Source organism: Mixophyes fleayi, chromosome 2, assembly GCF_038048845.1.
Source record: "Mixophyes fleayi isolate aMixFle1 chromosome 2, aMixFle1.hap1, whole genome shotgun sequence".
Taxonomy (NCBI): Eukaryota; Metazoa; Chordata; class Amphibia; order Anura; family Limnodynastidae; genus Mixophyes; species Mixophyes fleayi.
In genome coordinates, this window is record NC_134403.1 from 373,525,693 (window position 1) to 373,545,460 (window position 19,768).

The 19,768-nt window shown below is 41.3% G+C and overlaps 1 long non-coding RNA gene across 2 annotated transcripts; it reads left to right on the top strand.

The window, feature by feature from the left end:
• The first annotated feature begins 3,644 nt into the window (after nt 1-3,644).
• Nucleotides 3,645-13,610, top strand: LOC142139651 (uncharacterized). 2 transcript variants are annotated; one of them, XR_012688249.1, is made up of 4 exons: nt 3,661-3,728; nt 7,254-7,410; nt 10,302-10,638; nt 13,494-13,610. It is a non-coding gene; the product is annotated as an uncharacterized LOC142139651 (long non-coding RNA). The 2 variants fall into 2 exon arrangements; XR_012688250.1 differs by lacking the exon at nt 7,254-7,410 and having other exon boundaries at nt 3,645-3,728.
• Nucleotides 13,611-19,768: the final 6,158 nt, after the last annotated feature.

Here is a 19,768-nt window from a genome sequence, read left to right on the forward strand (position 1 = left end):
ACTTTATAGGTGATAAACCGAAAATGGTGTTTAGGAAGAATTTTAATCTAAAAAATTTTCTGGCTCCTAGTTTTTTTAAATCACAAACGACTGGACCCTGCCCAAAACAAACTTGGATTCCTTCACCAATAAATGGTTGCTTTAGATGCAACAAAAACACTTGCTTGACGTGCAAATATATTTGCAATGGGGCTAAAGAGGTTAAATCTACTTCCAATGGAGTAACATTTAAGATTCCACAATTTATTAATTGCGAAACGCCTTTTGTTGTGTACGTATTGAAGTGCCCGTGTGGCCTTCAATACGTGGGCAGAACAACCCGCCCTTTAAAATCTAGATTTAGAGAACATCGAACTAATATCATGAAAGGACTCCTTACACATGGAGTCTCAAGACACTTTGCAGAGAAACACAACAAGGAAGCCTTAGGTTTACTATTGATAGGGGTGGAGAAATTTGAAGCTACACCTAGGGGGGGTGATAGATATTCAAAACTATGTAGGGGTGAAGCAATGTGGATCTTCAAGCTACAAACTTTATTCCCGGAAGGTTTGAACGAGACCATTGAGTTTAACGATTAGTGCCACTAAATTATGACTTATTATTATCATTTTATTTTTTGATTTACTCACTTATTATTTATTTATTTTTTATTATTTTTTATTTTTTATTTTTATCCATTCATAATTTTTTCATTTTTTATTTTTATTTTTATATTTATTTTTACTTTTATTTTCTTTTTATTTTTATTTTTATTTTTATTTTTACATTTATTTTTATGTTTATTTTTATTCTTATTTTTATTTTTATTTTATTTTCATTTTTATATTTATTTTTACTATTATAGTAAGTTATCCATACAACAGTTTAAGTATATATATCTGTTTTATTATTATACCATCATCTTAAAGGTAATGTTAATATGATCATTATGCACAAGGTGTGATTCCACCAATTAAGCCCACTCTACAAGGGCTATTTAAGGATCACTGTTTTAGACAATTGACATTAAGGCTTGAGAAAGTCCACAGCACGGTGGACGAAACGCGTTGCCATTTGTTATTACACCAGCACATGCTGCAAGCTATCTGTGCTTGTTTACAATCTGACTAGCCGAGAAGTGACCCAGTCCTATCCGTTGATGCGAGTACGCTGACTTAAGGACGCACTAGGAACACTCTGGCGTCTATTTTGTTTTACACTGACTGATAGTCATTTGATACCCTACCAGCACATGCTGTTAGGCATTTGTTCTGATTTTACATTCTCGAACAGCCGAGGAGTGACCTAGTCCTATCTATTCATGCGAGTACGCTAACTAAGGACATATTAAGAACACTCCGGCGTCTATCCTGATCTCTACGGACAAACTTCAGGTGCGCACCTGTTTCTATTTATTCCTCTACAGCGGAGCCAGTTAACGGGCATGCCGCGACCAACACTTATAAAAAGCTGCAACCTTTTCAACATCTAAGGCAAGTTTGGATTGAGAAAACAACAAGTTCCCAGACTCAACATCAGAGTGAAGATCTACCTGGACTCATTCCATTTCACTCATAAATACCGGAGGACTTCTTGCAAAACAGTAAGATTGTGGTTTACATATCCTTAACATCTATGGAGTCTCCTATCTACAGATACCTATGATTTATTTTCCATATTATTGGTTTTGTGTTGATGATCCACCTTGTGCAATTGTAACTATAATTATTGAGCTCATAGGCTAACCGAGGAATATACACCATATTTGTATTTCCCTCGTTTTTATTATCACTTTTTATTTCTTGCTATGTTATCTCATTATGGAATTTTTATATTGTAATTAGAGTTAACAGAGATGTGCATTTATCTCTTCTTTTATATATGTGATTAAATTATTGGTATATAATCTCCAGATTCTTTTTTGGCTGTTTGACTTGGAGATTATTGTATTGACTGACATCGCACCTGTGATGTATGTCATGGTCTGAGATTATCCCAGCGCTGTCTCCACTTTTTGTATCTTAATTATTTATAGAATCACAATATCACTGGCCTATTATTAGCTCGTAAAGGATTATTTAATAATATTCCATCATCATTGCACCATTAAATATTCCATAAGTGAATGTCACAACTGAACAGTGAGAAGACCCAGTACTGGAATTTAAGATGTATCAACTGAGTTACTAAATACCAAGCTTGAATAAATAGGGTGCAAAATAAATCTGAAAACAACTGAATTGTCCATTGCTAATTAATGTGATTGTTCAGCCGGACAGCACCGCGGGGCCAGGGAACGATGCTGGAGCGTGCAGTGTCTGCCACAACTCCTTCCAGTTCGGCTTTCATTCGCTACAATTAAGAGAAACCCCCCCATGCACCCATTCGGTGGGGGTCCCTTCTGTTACCGGATTGCTGTCATGCATCGCCAATGCTGACAGGATTGAATCCAATCTGGTAACAGTGCATGAGGACTGCATGTATATCAAAGGGTGGCCGGCTCCCTAAAATGTGTTCTACATTTCCTATTCCTTTCATGGAATGTTTATAAAGTATTTTGAGTGCAGCGATATCTCTACCTTGCATTTCTCTGGAAGACGTTAGGAAAATAGTAGAAGTGCACACAAGTCTAAAGCTTCATAGGCCTTGGTGATTGGTTTACATTCTCCTAGGCAACCAAATTGTTCTATATAACTTGTTTTATTGAAATACAAAATAATCATTTATCGTTTACTACCCAGGCTGTTTAATAACCTAAACCTCTTTATTTTCTTCCCAGAACAAACTTTTCAATTAACTGGAATTGTGAGATGGACGCTTGCTGCAATGTTTTTCATCATTAGTGGTGCGATGTTAGGATACACTTGTAAAGTGTAAATAATGAAAGATAATCTAATCTGTTACTATTATAGGCAGTTTGCCTCCTGCTTACTGAGGTGGTGACCCCAGAGCTGTATTTAGAGGTTGTGCCGCCCTAGGCAGATGTGAGTAATGACGCCCTATTCTGTAAGACTAAAAACTAACTCCCTTTACTGCGCCAAACCAATGATTATTGCAGATCCCCATAATGTAAATTGCAGTACAATAAAATCATCTGTTTCAATATGCTACTAAGAGAAATAGTTATTTTTCCAAAACAAAGTACAAATTCTAGAACACCAAAAGGTGATACAGACGAGAGTTTTCAAACTGATCAATATATAAAAACACACAGATGAATAATGCAGGATAGACATCAGTAACCTATATCTGGGCTGCAATTCAATATACAGTACAGAGGTGTCTGCGGAAGGTGATGTCTGCATATAAGTCTATTGTTTTCCATCTTGCATTACTTTGCGGTATTTGTGCTCAGTTTCGAGAGAAAACTCTCATTTGTACCCAGGTGTACAGCCAGTTGGATGGGCTGCCCCAGCTAGTATGTCCCAAACAACATAATGGTGGAATGAGGACCCTGCTTGTCACATTTGCAGTGTCCTTTTTAACTTTAGACAGACGCAACATAAAACATTATTTACTGTGTAATTTATGGCAAATCACTATGAGGAAGAATAATAGTATATTATTGTGGGTGGAAGGAATAAGGGTGAGCTGACAGGATACCACATATTGCATCAGACTTCCTATGTAGTCTAATAACTCCAAGTATCACAGAGACATATCAGACTGACCGGCTGTGTGTCCTGGGGGCAGGATGACTGGTACCATCACTCTGAGGATTGGGCTGTTACTGCTCCTGCTTCCAGGTATGAGCTATGTCATCCATTATTACATAGTACATGTTATATAATTATATTATCTATCTCATATCTATCTATCTATCTATCATTATTAGTGATCTTGGTTGTGAGAGCTTACAATCTAAAGGGAGAGGGCGATGCTGAGGCAATATAAGCCAGTGGGGTAGGAGTGGTGAGGAGTGTGGACTGGAGCTGGAAGTACATTCAGACGAGCTAGAATAAGGTGTGGTGGGACAGGCTATGGTGAAGAGGTGGATTGAAAGCCTTAAGGTTGGGGGAGAGTCTGGTCAGGTGAGATAGAGAGTTCCTTAAGTGGGGAGCAGCACCAGGGGCGGATCTAGAAATTTTTCCTACCCCGGGTGATGTAGGGGGGGCGATTTAAGCCCCGCCCCCTTTCTAACTTCTAAGGCTGCCGGCGGCTGCACAGTATGTGCAGGTCCGTTCGGCAGTGATAATGTGCTGTCCCGCTGCTCTGATTGTGTTTAAAACACAATCAGAGCAGCCGGGCAGCACATTATCACTGCCGAACGGACCTGCACAGTGTGCAGCCGCCGGCAGCAAGCCCCTGCTAGGGGGGGCGATCGCCCCCCCCCCCCTGGATCCGCCACTGAGCAGCACAGGAGTCAGTGGCAGATGAAAGAGGGTGAGAGGGGGGTGTGTCACATGATCAGGGATGTATGAAGAGGAGGAGTTAGTGAGGACTATGAAGGTGAGAGTGAAAACCATGAATTGAACTCTGGAAGACAAAGGGATCCAGTGTAGGGAACTGCAGAGTGGTGCAGCAGATGTGAAGTGGTGAGAGAGGAAACTCAGACTTGCCTCAGTATTTAGGTGCTATGGTCATTGAAGACAACTATTAATCAGGATTGGCGCAGGCCTTCCTGAGGCGCGGAGTCTGACGGACCCCCTGGTCTTCACCAAGAACTTCCGCAAAGCAGAATGGATTTCGCTGCCCCTGATGTGATATAGCGTAGATGGATGGATGCAGCTGGATAAACACAAAGCAGGTACAGAGGTCGTGGACAATATATCAAGCCGGGTCTGATACACTCTGAGGTACACAGAGCCGAGGACAATCCAGAAAGCATGGTCAGTAAACAAGCCAGGTCGGATACACACTGAAGACAGCACAAGAGTTAATTCAGGAAACGTAGTCAGACAAACCAGGAGAAATTCACTAGGAGTCGAGAACCAGAATGCACAGCGGGAGCCAGAAGCTGGGGGTAGCAACCTGTTGCTCTGACACAGACAGTGTGTCAGCGTGGATCTTATATAGTCCAGGGAGTTTCACACTCCCCGCCCAGAGTCACATGATCACAGCACCAAGCGGGAAGTAAACAAGAGAGTGCTGTGATCAGCAGGGCCTGATTAAGGATTCCAGCCGCCCTAGGCTTATAACACACCGGTTGCCCCCCCCACCACCAATTTAGAAACAGTGGTCAAAGTTTTACAATGAAGATGGTAGAAGTGGCGGTATGGCATATAACAGTCTATACCAGCCCACTTCCACCACTGTGCTCGTGTGTATTATATATATATATATATATATATATACACACATATATATATACACACACACACACAATTGTACAATATTAATACATAAAACACAATTAATTCTGCAAACATATTAAAATGTCATTACAGCAAGATTCCGCAGTGAGAGTTAGACAAATTGCGCCGTTCTCTTACCTGATCTTGCAGCGTAGACTACCTGATGCTCTTGCTTGTTCTTGGAGCGTTGTTGCTAGCTGGCTGGATTCTGGAAACTTGGAGTCCTGTATTAAAAATATGCAAACATTTTATTATAGTGCAAAATGTTAACAAACCCTGAATGATACAAACACAACACTCCACTATGACCAAATAAAACAAGCCCCTAGTACAGGCACATATAGACAATAAAATATTTAAAAATTATTTATAATCATACACTAACATCTACCAGCCCCATCTGTCTAGTATTTAACATTCTAATGAGTGACCGCTGAGACTACAGAGAGCATCCACGTCACAGCCACACAATACAGAGAACATGTCCCCCATAAGCTATTTCATCACCTACCCCAGTCATTTTTGTAAACCCTCACCAGAAAGTGTGACACCCCATTCATATCATCACCCACCCAACCACTTATTTGCTCACCCATCCCCCAGCCAATTAATCACCTCACTTTAACAAATCCATTAACCCTCCATAGCCAATACATTAACACCCATCCCCCGCTAGCTAGTTAATCAACAGTTGCAGGTATTTCAGTAACCCCCCCCCCCCCCCCCCTAGGTAAATTCAACAACCCGTTGCAGCCAATATATTGCTCCCCCCCCCACACACAATTCTTCAACCCACTGCAGGAAATTCATTAACCCCCTCCCCAGTCAAATTGATCACCCCATTGCAGGCAGTGCATTACACCCCCCACCTCAATAATCAACCTGCTGCAGGTAGTTAATTAACTCCCCCCCCCCCCCGCACACAAAATCATCAATCCATTGCAGGCAACTCATTACCCCCCCCCCCCCCCCCAGGCAGTTCTTCAACCCCATTGCTGCTGAGTCATTAACCCCCTCCCCACACCAGTAATCTCCCCCCCTCCCCCTACACAGTTGCCACCTGTATCACATCCTCTTCCTTTATATTCTGGATAGAACTTACCTGGCTGTCTTCTGCTCCTCCTCTCTGCAGATGCTGGAACTTCTGTCTTCTGACAGGCAGCTAACAGTAATCCGAGGATGTTAGCTGTCCTGCCGGTGCGGGCGCGCTGTCACTGCTTAGTGTGGTCACGTGAGATGTGATAATCTCACGTGACAGCGCGCCCGCACCGGCAGGACAGCTAACATCCTCGGATTTACTGTTAGCTGCCTGCCTGCCTCCTAATTGGATCTGCGGACAGTCGGGACGCCCCCTAGAGACTAAGGGGCGGCCTCGAGATTGAAAGAAGAAGGCGTCGATCACCGGTAATTAAAAAAAAAATTGAAGTATGACAACAAATGTTACTGTGCCCGGCACTGCGCCCCCTGGGACCCAGCGCCCCAGGCTGCAGCCTGGTCAGCCTGTTGGCTGATCAGGCCCTGGTGATCAGGAGCGCGGAGCAGGAAGTTCCTCACATTAGGATGGGTTGTATAGTACAAATGGAAGGCTAGATAGGCTGGTCCACACGGTAACAAAAACATACAAAGAGAATGTACAGTGCAGTAGAATCAATTTCTTAATAATACAATTATAAATTGAACTAGATCCGTGGACAGGATATTATAATTAGGGGTGTGCACCGGCCACTTTTGGTGTTTTGGGTTCTGATTAGCTTGAGGTTTTGGGTTCTGATTTGTTTTGCCAAAACACCCCACGAAAGGTTTTGGTTCTGATTTAGGGTTTTGGGTTCTGATTTTTTTTTTATAAAAAAAGCATAAAAAGTGTTAAAAAACAGTTTTTGGGGGGTTTTTTTCACTCCTACACTATTATTAACCTCAATAACATTAATTTCCCCTCATTTCCAGTCTATTCTGAACACCTCACAATATTGTTTTTAGGCCAAAAGGTTGCACCGAGGTAGCTGGATGACTAAGCTGAGCGACACAAGTGGGAGGCACAAACACGTGGCCCAACACGTGGCAGGATCAGTGGACTTAAACAGCAGTACCACTGGACTTATACGGCAGGATCAGTGCCTTGCTTGCAGTCTCCTAGGTAACGCAAATAATCTGTACAAATATGCACACAGGGGCATGGCCAGAAAAATATGGAACACATACCACAATCAGTAACAGAAATGAATTTACCTTAGGATTTACATCACAAAAGTTTTAATAATTACATTCATGGGTCTAAGTAATGGAGTAATGGCTGTGTGAGCTCATGATATAACAGAACCCATCTTTATACATAAAGAGGCACTTTGTAGTGAATCCTGAAAGCATAGAGAATTAATGGAAGGTTTGGAGATCTCCAGGTACATGAAGAAAAGTATTGTGAGATTTGCTTTGGGAATAGCACATGAAGCAGTTTAGATGACCACATTATGTAGCTTGAGCTTGGAGACAAACATTCTCCTTATGGTGGTTTCCCTTCTTTGTGGACTCCACCTGGGCTTCACTAATGCGGTCCTGTCTCATCCCACAGCGAGGACATCCTTTTGCACCACTTGTGGTGGTTCCTCTGAATTCAGTTACTATCCCTTGTGTCAGTTAAGCCCTTCAACCATCTCATCATAGAAAACATTCAACTTACCAGACTAGGCCACCTGAGAGATGTGGACGCCCTGCTCCCGTTGCTATAATTCCAGCATTATGAGATTCACCTCGGGATAAATAAAACCTCGCGAGATCCGACGGCGTGATGACGAGGTTTTGCCTCGTTCTGAGGTTCGTTATCGGTGGGAACCTCCGAACAGTGCTCGGATCCGGGCTCGGATCGGCACTGTTCGGGTGGGGGGTTCTGATTTAGTAATTCCGGACCCGCTCATCTCTAATTATAATACAACATGTTTCCTTTAATACATCCAATAAACAAAACAAAACCACTTAGTTATATAACCTGATAAGGTACAAAAAGAACTCAGATCCCAAATGTGCGGTGACAACGATGGTAATTCATCATCATCATCAACATTTATTTATATAGAGCCAGCAAATTCCGCAGCGCTTTACAATTGGGAACAAACATTGTTAGAAACAGAAGGGCATGTGCTACATCATATTGCACACTGACCAGCTAGAACGCAAAGGTAAAAGTATTGAGTGGGCTGTGTGTGGCAATGTTGGTCAGAGGGTTGTTGTCTTGCGTTAGCAGTGTAGAGGATGGTAATAGGGTAATCTAGAGAAATTAAGATGATGGTTTAATTCAATAATGAATCTGAATCTCATTCTTCCTCCATGAGCCAATTACTGTGTAACCAGAGTTACTTAGTCCCGCTGTCTGTAACATTAATCCAGGACATTTCACTGCCAAGATGAGTCTATCAACAACCATGAATTACACTTAGCAGTGCTCACCAAGTTAATCAGTATTTGCTAACGCGTTTCATCACACTAAGCTGCTTTCTTCAGTGGAATAAAACTGTTGTCCTACTGATGGTGGACAACAACATGGTGGTTCAGATGCTGGGCGGGTTATTCCTAGAGGAGGAGAGTTCGCATTTGTTTTTTTAGATCCCGATCTCCCTAGGAAATTAGTATCCCAAACTGCGGGTCTCCCTGCAGTAGTGCCACCACCCCTGTCTGGTATAGTCTAGTGCTCACTGGCAGCACAGGAGCGGGTGTGGCTATTATTTGGAGGGGTGTTCCCTTTTTTTTAAAATATGACCACGCCACCTGACCCCTTCCCTCCCACAGTCATCTTCTCTATACGAAAAGAGGCGCTACTGGGAGATGCGTCTGAGTCTGCATATAGACTGATTGCTGTAATACTGGTAGTATTACCTGAAGTCAAATGGCCTAGCAGATATAAAAGTGGGTAATCAGACGTTTGCCAGGTCAGTGCACAAGTGGGTAATCACTGATACAAGCAAGTGTGGTAAGTTACAAGAGATGAGCAAGCAGAATACTTAAGCAGAGGTTTGATCCAGGAAGTGCCTATTATACGTTAAAACAGGAAACAGAATCGAAGATGGATTCTCTTTGATGCATTACTGGCCATCTTGTAAAAGGGCAAATTAAAGGGCAAGTTTAGCAAACACAGAGACCTTTGGTTGCTGTAGGTGCAATTATCAGAGACAACCCTTACTGACACCTACTCCTGTTTACTGCACATGCGCAGAATGAAAGCGCTCTTTACATTTCCATTTTGACTTACGCTCAAATCGATGAGCCCCTTAATGTCTAATTGGCCATCAAGCTGTGGAAGCATAAGCTGGCAAACAGATACAATCTTTTTTGATGCAAAAATGTATGTAGGATTGAGTCAATAAATAGATAATCCGTATGATCCCCACCAGTGATTAGGCCGCCACAGCATTTAGTCCTGGAATGCTTCATTCTCGCCATAACCAAGTCTCTGAATCTTCATTTATCATCTGGTGAATGTGGGCAAGAGCCCAACAGGGGGGGGGTGGGGGGGGGGTTGGCGGGGGTTGGCGGGGGTGTCTCTGCACTTCATGGTGGGTCAGACTGGTAGTGTGAGCAATGATTAATTACTTGCTCCTCACTGGGTCACCTGCACATAAATGGTGTTAGTCTCTTTAAGACAAATTTCCCTAAAACAAATGCCAAATTATTTTCAGGAACCTAAACATGGAAAAGCCAATAAATTAGGAAATCAATGAATCGCGTTGCTCCTCTTTAGTCACATGACACATATGCTGCAATTACGCTCCTGTCTGTCCAGAAATGGGTCCCGTCTGTCTCTCCCCAAAGTCATTAAATAATCTGTGTTTATATTTTCTTGTTTTCATGTATTTATCATCTATAGTGATATATTTGTATATTGTTTGAAGGAAGCGTAATTTGGAAATATAACTCTTCTTATTGTTATAATGAGGCTGATTTTTTCCTCTAGAAATCCAAAACGTGTCTTCATCCTTCTGATGTCAGTAATGTGATCACATACGTTGTGTCTGATATTAATGTCATTGATGTCTTCAGATCTGGTCCCGGCGTCACCTGTCCGTGATGCGTCACATTCTGCCGGGGACACGGTGACTCTGCGCTGCCTGGAGGGAATCAACACAACAATACATAGATATAACACAGCACTAATGATATGGAGAAAACAGAATCATTTGAATATTATGGTCTTTATTTCATGGAATTATACAACAACATCAAACTTCACAGACACCAGAATCTCCTTCCTGAGCCCAGAGCAGCGCACTCACACTCCAGATAACAGACACTCAGCCGAGTGACTCTGGGAATTACACTTGTCTCATAATAACAACAGATGGATTCTTTACCAACTCGTGGACACTTCATGTATCAGGTATAATTGACCTTCACTTTATTTCATGGTCTAGAGGTAAATATAGAGATCTGTATAGAGACCCATTGCCTAGTATGACATTGTTTATCATCATCATCATTTATTTATATAGCGCCACTAATTCTGCAGCGCTGTGCAGAGAACTCACTCACATCAGTCCCTGCCCCATTGGAGCTTACAGTCTAAATTCCCTAATATACACACAGACAGACACAGACAGACAGAGAGGGAGGAGACTAGGGTCAATTTTGATAGCAGCCAATTAACCTACTAGTATGTTTTTGGAGTGTGGGAGAAAACCGGAGCACCCGGAGGAAACCCACGCAAACACGGGGGAGAACATACAAACTCCACACAGATAAGGCCATGGTCGGGAATTGAACTCATGACCCCAGTGCTGTAAGGCAGAAGTGCTAACCACTGAGCCACCGTGCTGCCCAAATAATAAAATAATCATCATCATCATCTAAATATATTTATATAATGTCAGCAAATTCTGCAACACTTTCCAATTGGGAACACACACAGTAATAAAACAATACTGGGTAATGCAGACAGACAGAGAGGTAAGAGGGCCCTGCTTGCAGGCTTACAATCTGTAGGACAATGGGAGTTTGACATACTTCATATTGTTCCAGCCAGATTGAAAAGGTAAAAAGTGATTTATATGCTATATGATCAGTCACACAGCAATGTTGGTCAGAGGGTTCATGTCTAGTGTGACCTGTGTAAAGGGTGGTAATAGGGTAACTGAGTGAGGTTAATAGGTATGTGTGCTGCTGTGTGTTTGTGATCTAGGGCTCCTTTACTAATGGGGTGTTAGAGGAAACAACCTGTTTTTTGAGGTTTTTACTGAAGGACAAACTGCAAGAAAACCGCCCGAAAATTGTAGTTTAACAAAGCACAGGGCCTAAAGAAGGCTTCAGGTCGCCCTAGGCTAATACGCTTGTTGCGACCCCTTTATATAGCAGTACGGAGGTCTGAACAAGCGCTACTGAGGGTGAAGGGGGAGGGGGCTCTAATGTCTGCGCCTGTCGTCATGCTTGTTTCTCCTACTCGCTTATCCTCCAGCGCCCCCGCCCAAGGATGACTCATTGCCTCCAGCCCCTATCAGTGGAATACGTCAAGATTAAAACTTTACAATTTTCTTTCATGTTTTCATTTTACATTGGAGAACAACTATTCTCTTATATTTCAAATTAATTTCAGTTTATGCCTCTCCCTGTCACAGTTTTGCACCTCCAAACATTTTGCGCCCCAAAAGCCGTGCCCCTTAGGCTGCAGCCTTGTCCGCCTATAGGATAATCAGGCCCTGACAGAGCACCACATGTTAAATCGCCATCCTGAATGAATAAGGTTTACTAAAGTGGGGTCTGACAGACCGCTGGGAAAACTGCCAGAAACTAGAGGTGGTTGTGAGATGCTGTGTGAGGTATCTTGTCATTCGCAACATAAGAGGAGGCTCCGCTGACTTGTGAATTGTGGGGGCAATCTTTATTTATTGATTACGGGGTCAAAATAAATTTATAATTAACTTATGGGGACAAATTATATTTTTTCATTATATTAAGAGGGGATATTATTGTATTATTATATTATGGGGCAATATGAATATATATAATTATATTAAGGTCTCAATAATATTTGATTTATTCTCACCCTATTTTCTCTTCCACCCCTTAGTGTCTATCTCTCCCCTCTTACTTTCTGTTCCTTGGCTAACTCAAAAAATTATACAACTTAGAAATCATTTGCAGATTTCTATTATTTCCGTCTAGTTTTGATGTATAGCACAATGACATACTCTGCCTCCTTATATCCTATGTGAAGGGTATATATTCACAGCTTGCAGTTTGTATCCTTTCAGTTATTATAAAGAAAGGAAAACATAATGTATTGTAGTCTGCATTTTATTACTAATTCCTGAGGACACTGTTCCCTCTAAGATGCTTTAAAGGACAATGACCTCAACTAACCTTGAACAACTAATTGCCGATTTATTACAGCAAAATAATATTGTTTTGTAGTTGGTGATTGTTTAATATCCCAGAAGGAAATAATATATTAGACAGACTTTGCCATAAGTCCTTAGACTCACAGGACATTTAGGATTCTCACTACGCAGATTGCTGATGACACTTTCTAAATCCAGTTATACTGAGTATAAGAGTCAACAATAAAATCAAATAATATCTTCTTTCCTTTTCAAATATTAAATAATGACCACATTGAAAAAATATTATTTTAGTTTTGTAATAAAGCTGTGATTATTTTTTCAATATTGTAATATTTGTCCTTTAAAATGTATTAAGCTTCTAAATAGATTGTACGTTTGTAGTGTAGTTAATTCTATGTAGAATTTACAATACCCTGAGTAAGTTAACGCAGCTGCTACAATTTACTAAGCCCAATACCAGAGCTGTCATATTAGCTCATACAGAATTACTGAGTAATATGCTGTGATTAGTGCAACAGTAACATTAAACTAAAGCTGCAAACTGGCATCTGGAAACATCAGTAAGAAGCTGGTAATAGTGGGAAATGTCCCTAAACAATAAGTTATCAAAAGATGAACAACTCCTTATAATGTGTCCGACACAATATCTCATCCATCCCTCTGCTGAAAGCTTCAATGTTTATAAAGTGCAGCTTTATCTCAATCTTACATTATTCTGGAAGTGGAAATATAAAGAGAAAAGAAGCGAAAATTATAATGCTTCATAGACCGTGGTGATTGGCTTGCATGCTCCTAGGTATCAAAGTGATCTGTACAGATTAGTTTATTAAAAGGTGATCATTTATCCTTTATTATACAAACCTGGATTATAATATTGATCTATTTCTCTTCTTTACAGATCTAAATTCTTCTTTTTCTGGAAATGCGAGAAGTGTGAGATGGACGATGGCCGCAGTGTTTTTCATCATTTGTGGCGCAATGTTAGGATACGCCTGTAATAAATACTGAAGTATAATCTAATCCTGTTACTATTATACCACATTCACTGGGGGTTCTGTGCATTCAGCCTGGGCACATATTCTGCCATAAGCAGTTATTTCTAAATTCTCACTGAAAACTATGTATTAGAATTTATACCCAGAATGCATTTGATATGAAATTGGGACATATAACATTTCTTAATATACTGCTGTACTCATCACTGATCATTAGCTGTCAAATGTTTTATTTTATTTGCTGCCATGAAGTGACATCATGTCCCTCCCCCAGTGCTCCAATGAGACATAACGAAACAATGGAGAAACCGCACAATAGAAGTACAGGTGACCTAACTTGATCCATACGTGGATTTCATGCCCGAAAATCAGGAATGACTGGTTATACATAATAACAGAAGTACACAAGATCACAGAGTTTAATGTACTTCCTCCAAATATGTCTGGAGGAAAACTCGTAAATCCTGGTGACACACCTTTAGTATGTAGCCTTATACCTCTCATGTGCATCACTAAATATCACCCATATTGTGAGATCAGCCACATAAACCCCACCCAAATAGAACAGTGACATGTAGCAGCTAAACATCTTAGAAGCATCTCTGAGACATGAGAGTACCTGCCCAGGAGAAGGGATCTGCACTGCGGGTATTAGGTGTATAGGTAATAAGTAACTTTCTGCTACAATGTTCCAGTAATGTACAGCGAAGCACCAGGACAGAACCACAGCGCTCACAGAGCGATAAATAGCAGTTCCTCGATGTACAGATATGGTAACGTGTCATGTCTGTAACACTCTATCTGGTCTATTTACCAAGGACCGCATAATATGAATGAAACTTTTCAATCCTCATCGCATAGATGCTGATTGAAAAGTTTCTCATATGTATTAAAAAATCAACACAGGAACAGCCGTTCCGAAAAACGGCTGCTCCTGTGAAGATTAACACTTACCTGTCACTGAAGTCTTCTCTTCTCCTCCCTCTGCGGTGCTGCTCGCCCCTCTTTCAATCCCTGTGCGCATGCGCCGACCAGTAAACTCGGGCATGCGCACAGAGATCCCTGTCTGACGGAACCTGAGGCAAGTGTGGAGGGATCACATGATCCCTCCACACATGCGCTGTGCAGCCCTGCTCGTCAGAGCAGCGCTGTTTTCAGTGAAACTTTTCAATTATGGTAATGTACGCCAGCTTCAGATGGCGCCAGCTTCAGATGGCGTACATTACTATGATTGAAAACTAAGTATCAGTCATTGATACATAGCGTTACTGAGCACTTCCCATACACTGTTATGGGGAGTGCTCAGTAAACCGATGAGAGAAGCAAAGCAGCAGATATCTGAGATATCTGCTGCGATGCTGCAATAATACATAGTAATTTAGTGGTAAGTCCCCGAAAACTGCTGTTTTCGGGGATTTACCTCTAAATTAGAGGGGAGAGATCTTTGATAAATAGGCCCCTATGAGCGATGTAAGGAACTCCAAGCATATAGCACAGCTCACTGAGCCTTATAACCAATACACTGCTCAGTCTATTCATGAAGGACACTTTTACCACCAGAGATCACGTCCTCTAGTTATCTAAGGGGGCTGTACCAGCTGCAACATATTAAGTAGAATGTTATTTACTAAATAGAGACGTCACCAGTCGTTATATAGTCACATTCACAGCAGTGTCAGCCTACATAGTGCTCCTGTACACAGTGATAGCAGCATCTATGGGGAGCAATGCTGGTATCACTATCTATGCAGCCAGTATAGAATACACAATGTATCACTCTGCATAACACACAGTTATCAGAGACTGCTTATACACAGTAAGGTAGGAGGGGTGTTATTCCATTATAAGACTGAAGTACCCTCAAGGACGTGTAATATCCTAATTAGTTACACAACTTTGAACACACACACACATTACAGCCCAGGAATAGGAGAAAAGACGTCCATGTTTCGAGCTTCCATTTCTACTAACTGTGTGGACCTTGGTCGTGGTGGGGACAAAAAAATGAGGTCCCCACAAAACTTACCAACACTAGCCAATGCAGGGGACCTGGCTTATGTAATCAGCATAAAAATCTGGCATATTCCAATGAGTCACTTTTTCTGACCAAAAGTTCAAACTTCCTGTGACAGGATGGACCTCCTATGCCACCCTGTCCATGTCGCTGGGGACCGGCTGGGTTTACCTTGCCACCGTCCCCTATCTGTATCACAATTGCGCCCCTCTAAGCACAGTAGGAGGGGTCTGCTGCCACCACTAGACTCCCTCGCCGGCACCTAGAACCGCTTCCTTCTGGGTAACTCTCGCTGCTAGTGTACCCACTTGCTGGTCACCTGGGCTGGTACACTGACCTCTTGACTTTAGATTAGGGTTGCTGTGAATGGTTCCCCCATCCTATCACACTGGCCACAGTGCAGGGTAGCGGGCAGAGCATTAGTACTGTATGCTAGGTCCAAACTTCAGAACAGCTGAATAATGGATTAGATTGGTCCAATCTGTAGGCCACAGGAATAACAGCACAGGTAAGTAGTCTTCAAAGCAGGATCTTGAAGCAGTGATATTTTATTAGCTAACGTAATCCTAATAAGGACAGCTACACATGCCAGTTTGTGGTACTAGAGATCTTTCCAGAAGTTACAGATGGAATGATACATTACATGGTCAAACGGTGTTCTTTTTATACAGGTTCTGACATTCATGTTGGCAGAGGGTAACCCTGCCTGGTCCCAGCTGGCACCACAACATCTGATATATCACATTCAATAATTACCATTAGTATGTAATATATCCTCTAACCTTGGAGCAGACGCAATTTAAACTTTAACAAAATTTACATTAATCTGTGATTTCCTAAAACTTAGTGTTACATTTCCTATATTACTTGCAAGTCCAATTGGCCCCTCTTGTGCCATCAGACTATAGGATGTGTTGGACACTCACACATCAAAAGGTCTAATTAGCATGGGGGACTTTCTTTAGAAAAGTAAAAAAATCAAGCCTCAGGTCACGATCTGCCTCCAGCTGCACTACAACATTTTCCATGAGGATGCCTCTTGCCTCCTGCAGCTCCTGTCTTCTTAGAACTATGCTTGAACTTTGGCTTTATGTGAATCTGGCTTACTTCCACCAGTGGTGCTGCTGTTTAACCATTGTACATACCACCTCACTAGCAGGAGTTAACCTCCCTCCTCTCTCAGCACCCACACCTGTTCACTGCCTTTATAAGACCGCTTTTGCCTTTAATCTGTGGCAGTTCATTGTTGTCTTTGTCTGCTGCTGCTCATCCTTCAGAGTATCCTGTCTCCTATTCCAGTCTGACTTCCCGGTATTGACCCCGGCTTGTTCCTCGGTTTTGCTGTTTATTTTATGACCCAGACCCATGTTCTGTTCCTCAATACACTTCAGCTCACTCCCTGGTACCTTTGCAGCTCTCCTGGCTTTTGACCTTTTGGCTTGTTTGATCCTCCTCTATCTTGCCACCCACGGATCGAGTCAGTGCCTCGTGACTCCTGGCAAGACCTTGAGTCCAATTCTATCGTGTTTCATCTGGTACCTCCTGCCTCCCGAGTAAGCCAGATATCCTCCACCTGTGGTTATCCAGTACCTTGTGCCTCCTGCCTCTTGAGTAAACCAGGCATCCTGCCGTCTGTGATTGAGCTAATGCCTCCGGGCAAGACCTTGAGTCCTGTCTACCGTGGTTCATCCGGTACCTCCTGCCTCCTGAGTAAGCCAGGTATTGTGCCATCTGTGGTTATCCAATACATCATTCCTCCTAACTAAACTAGGTATTCAGCCATCTGTGATTCATCCAGTGCCTTGTGCCTCCTGAGTCTACCAGGTATCCTGACACCGTGGTACATCCTGTGCCTCCAGTCTTCTCTGATTCTCCAGCCACTGAGCTAGGCCTGCTAACCGGCTACTCAGTACTGTGTCTACGAACTGTTTACCACTTGTGACTTCCTGAGTTATTCAACTATATTACCAGTCTTACTGTTGTATCTGCTGCCTTGAGCTGTGTTGCCGTTTATCATTTACTGCACCATTCTGTGCCTGTGTATCTCTGTCTAATAAAGACACTATACTTACATTATCAATCTCTCAGCTAGGAATCCTGACACCTCAAACTAATGGATATTGCATTAGAAATCAATACATGAATATGAAAATAAATACATTTATACTCCCAGCGCAGGGACTTAGCCCTTTCTGGCGCTGCGAGCAGGTTACTATCTGGCACCACGATGTCCATACATTAAAAATTTACTTTAAATCAAAATATATACCCTTTAATACATCTTTAATCCCTTAGTGCTGAGGTTTAACCCATTCGGCACAGCAAAATCAGGAATTAACCCATCCGATGCTGCAGCAGCCATCTTGGTCAGGTGGGGGTGTGGGGGTCCCGGCCACGCTTCCATTAGCTGACACCGGTGTGCAGATGGGTTTGTTCTGAGCTAGCAGCAACGACTTAGAATATACCCCAAGGTGGCGCAGGCTTTACATCTGAAGATATGTGAACTTCTACGAGCGCAAGAGCTTACATCGCACATATCTGCAGGTGAACGCCTTTATTGTGCACTCTCTGCGTGGTTCCGCCTCATTCTCACCACCTTCCACCCCTAAAATCATACATTGTAGTAAGTGTCCTTTACGTTCCAGGACGCAGCGGACAAGGCTGCGTTCACGGAAGTATCTCCAGATTCTGGGCATGCACACAGTGATTTTACATATAATACGCTTAAAATCGGCAGATACGTATTTTGATGAATCAGCCCTATAGTGTCTTATTTACCAGAAATTGTATATAAAATTTTAAAAAGAAAGTAAAAAATAAAAAAATCTGAAAAAGGGGATTAATTTTGTATATATATATATTTATTTATATTTAGAATTGATATTTATTTTTATTCAATATTATCTTGTATTTTTAACTTAACGTCAAGATAATAATAATAATAATAGTAATATTAATAATGATAATAATTTTTCATAACTGAAGTCTATTATATTCCTGTATTTCATGACAGTTGGTCTAATATAGTATCTAAACATAATTGATCAATATTTCTATTAGATTGAATTGATGGACATGGATATTTTATATTATTGATTGATGAATACAGGTTGGCTTCATCACCTATATTAACAAATGGGATTTTGTACTACAGATATAATCAATTTACTGGTATATTGTCATATATTTTGAATATTGAATTGCAGGTAAATAAATTGTTTATTAAGGTGCTTTGAAAACTGTTAATAATGTTATATCTCCATATTTCTATGATTTGGGCTATGGGTGAATTTGTGATAATAATGGCTATTAATGTAGAGATATAGTAGTAATCTATATCCTAATCTGTTTAAATGATCGTCACTGAATATACTAAGACTACTACAAACTCACAATCAATTAAGTTCTGTCTGCATAAATAAAATAGATACTTAGTATTACATTGTATCAAGTGTAACACAGTTCATTTATTTAATTGTACTATACACATATTACACAATTTACCTTCAGATCTGTGCTCTTTATCTGTTATAACCATCGGCTGAAGAGATCCCGACTCTGTAAACTCCATGGAGATCTATGGACACTGCCGGTCCTGAGTGCGTACACACTGCAGGATTGGAATGACATTGTTTCATCATTGAACGAGATTATTATTTCAGTTTAACAAGCAAATGAAACGATACAATGAGCTTTGGAATGATAATCGTTTTTAAAGCGGCAAAACTCGGACTCCACGTCTGTATTCCATTATACATGGAGGAGGGTCCGGGTATTGTCACTTTAAAAGCAGCATTTTCACTGTGTCCATAGTAAATCACGTCATTTGCTACTGTAGCTGTTTAGGGCATTCGGATTTGACAGTGCACAGTGATTTCAACCTTCGGACAAACTTCATGTCTCACATATGGTAAGTAGTGATTTTACTAGTGTAGGGCTTATACCCATCGTTACTCCTCTGTCGTTTAAAACGATATTGGGGTTTTACATGGCCGTGGTAATGAGTACCACCGGTGTACCCAGTCTAACTATTGTATCAGGATATCTTTCCTGTTCTGTTCTTTAGATAGTTTCAGTGTTTAATTTAATCATTAACTACCGATGAAAGATGATTATATAATGACTGATGAGAATATGCATATATCTTTATAATTATATCTGAGA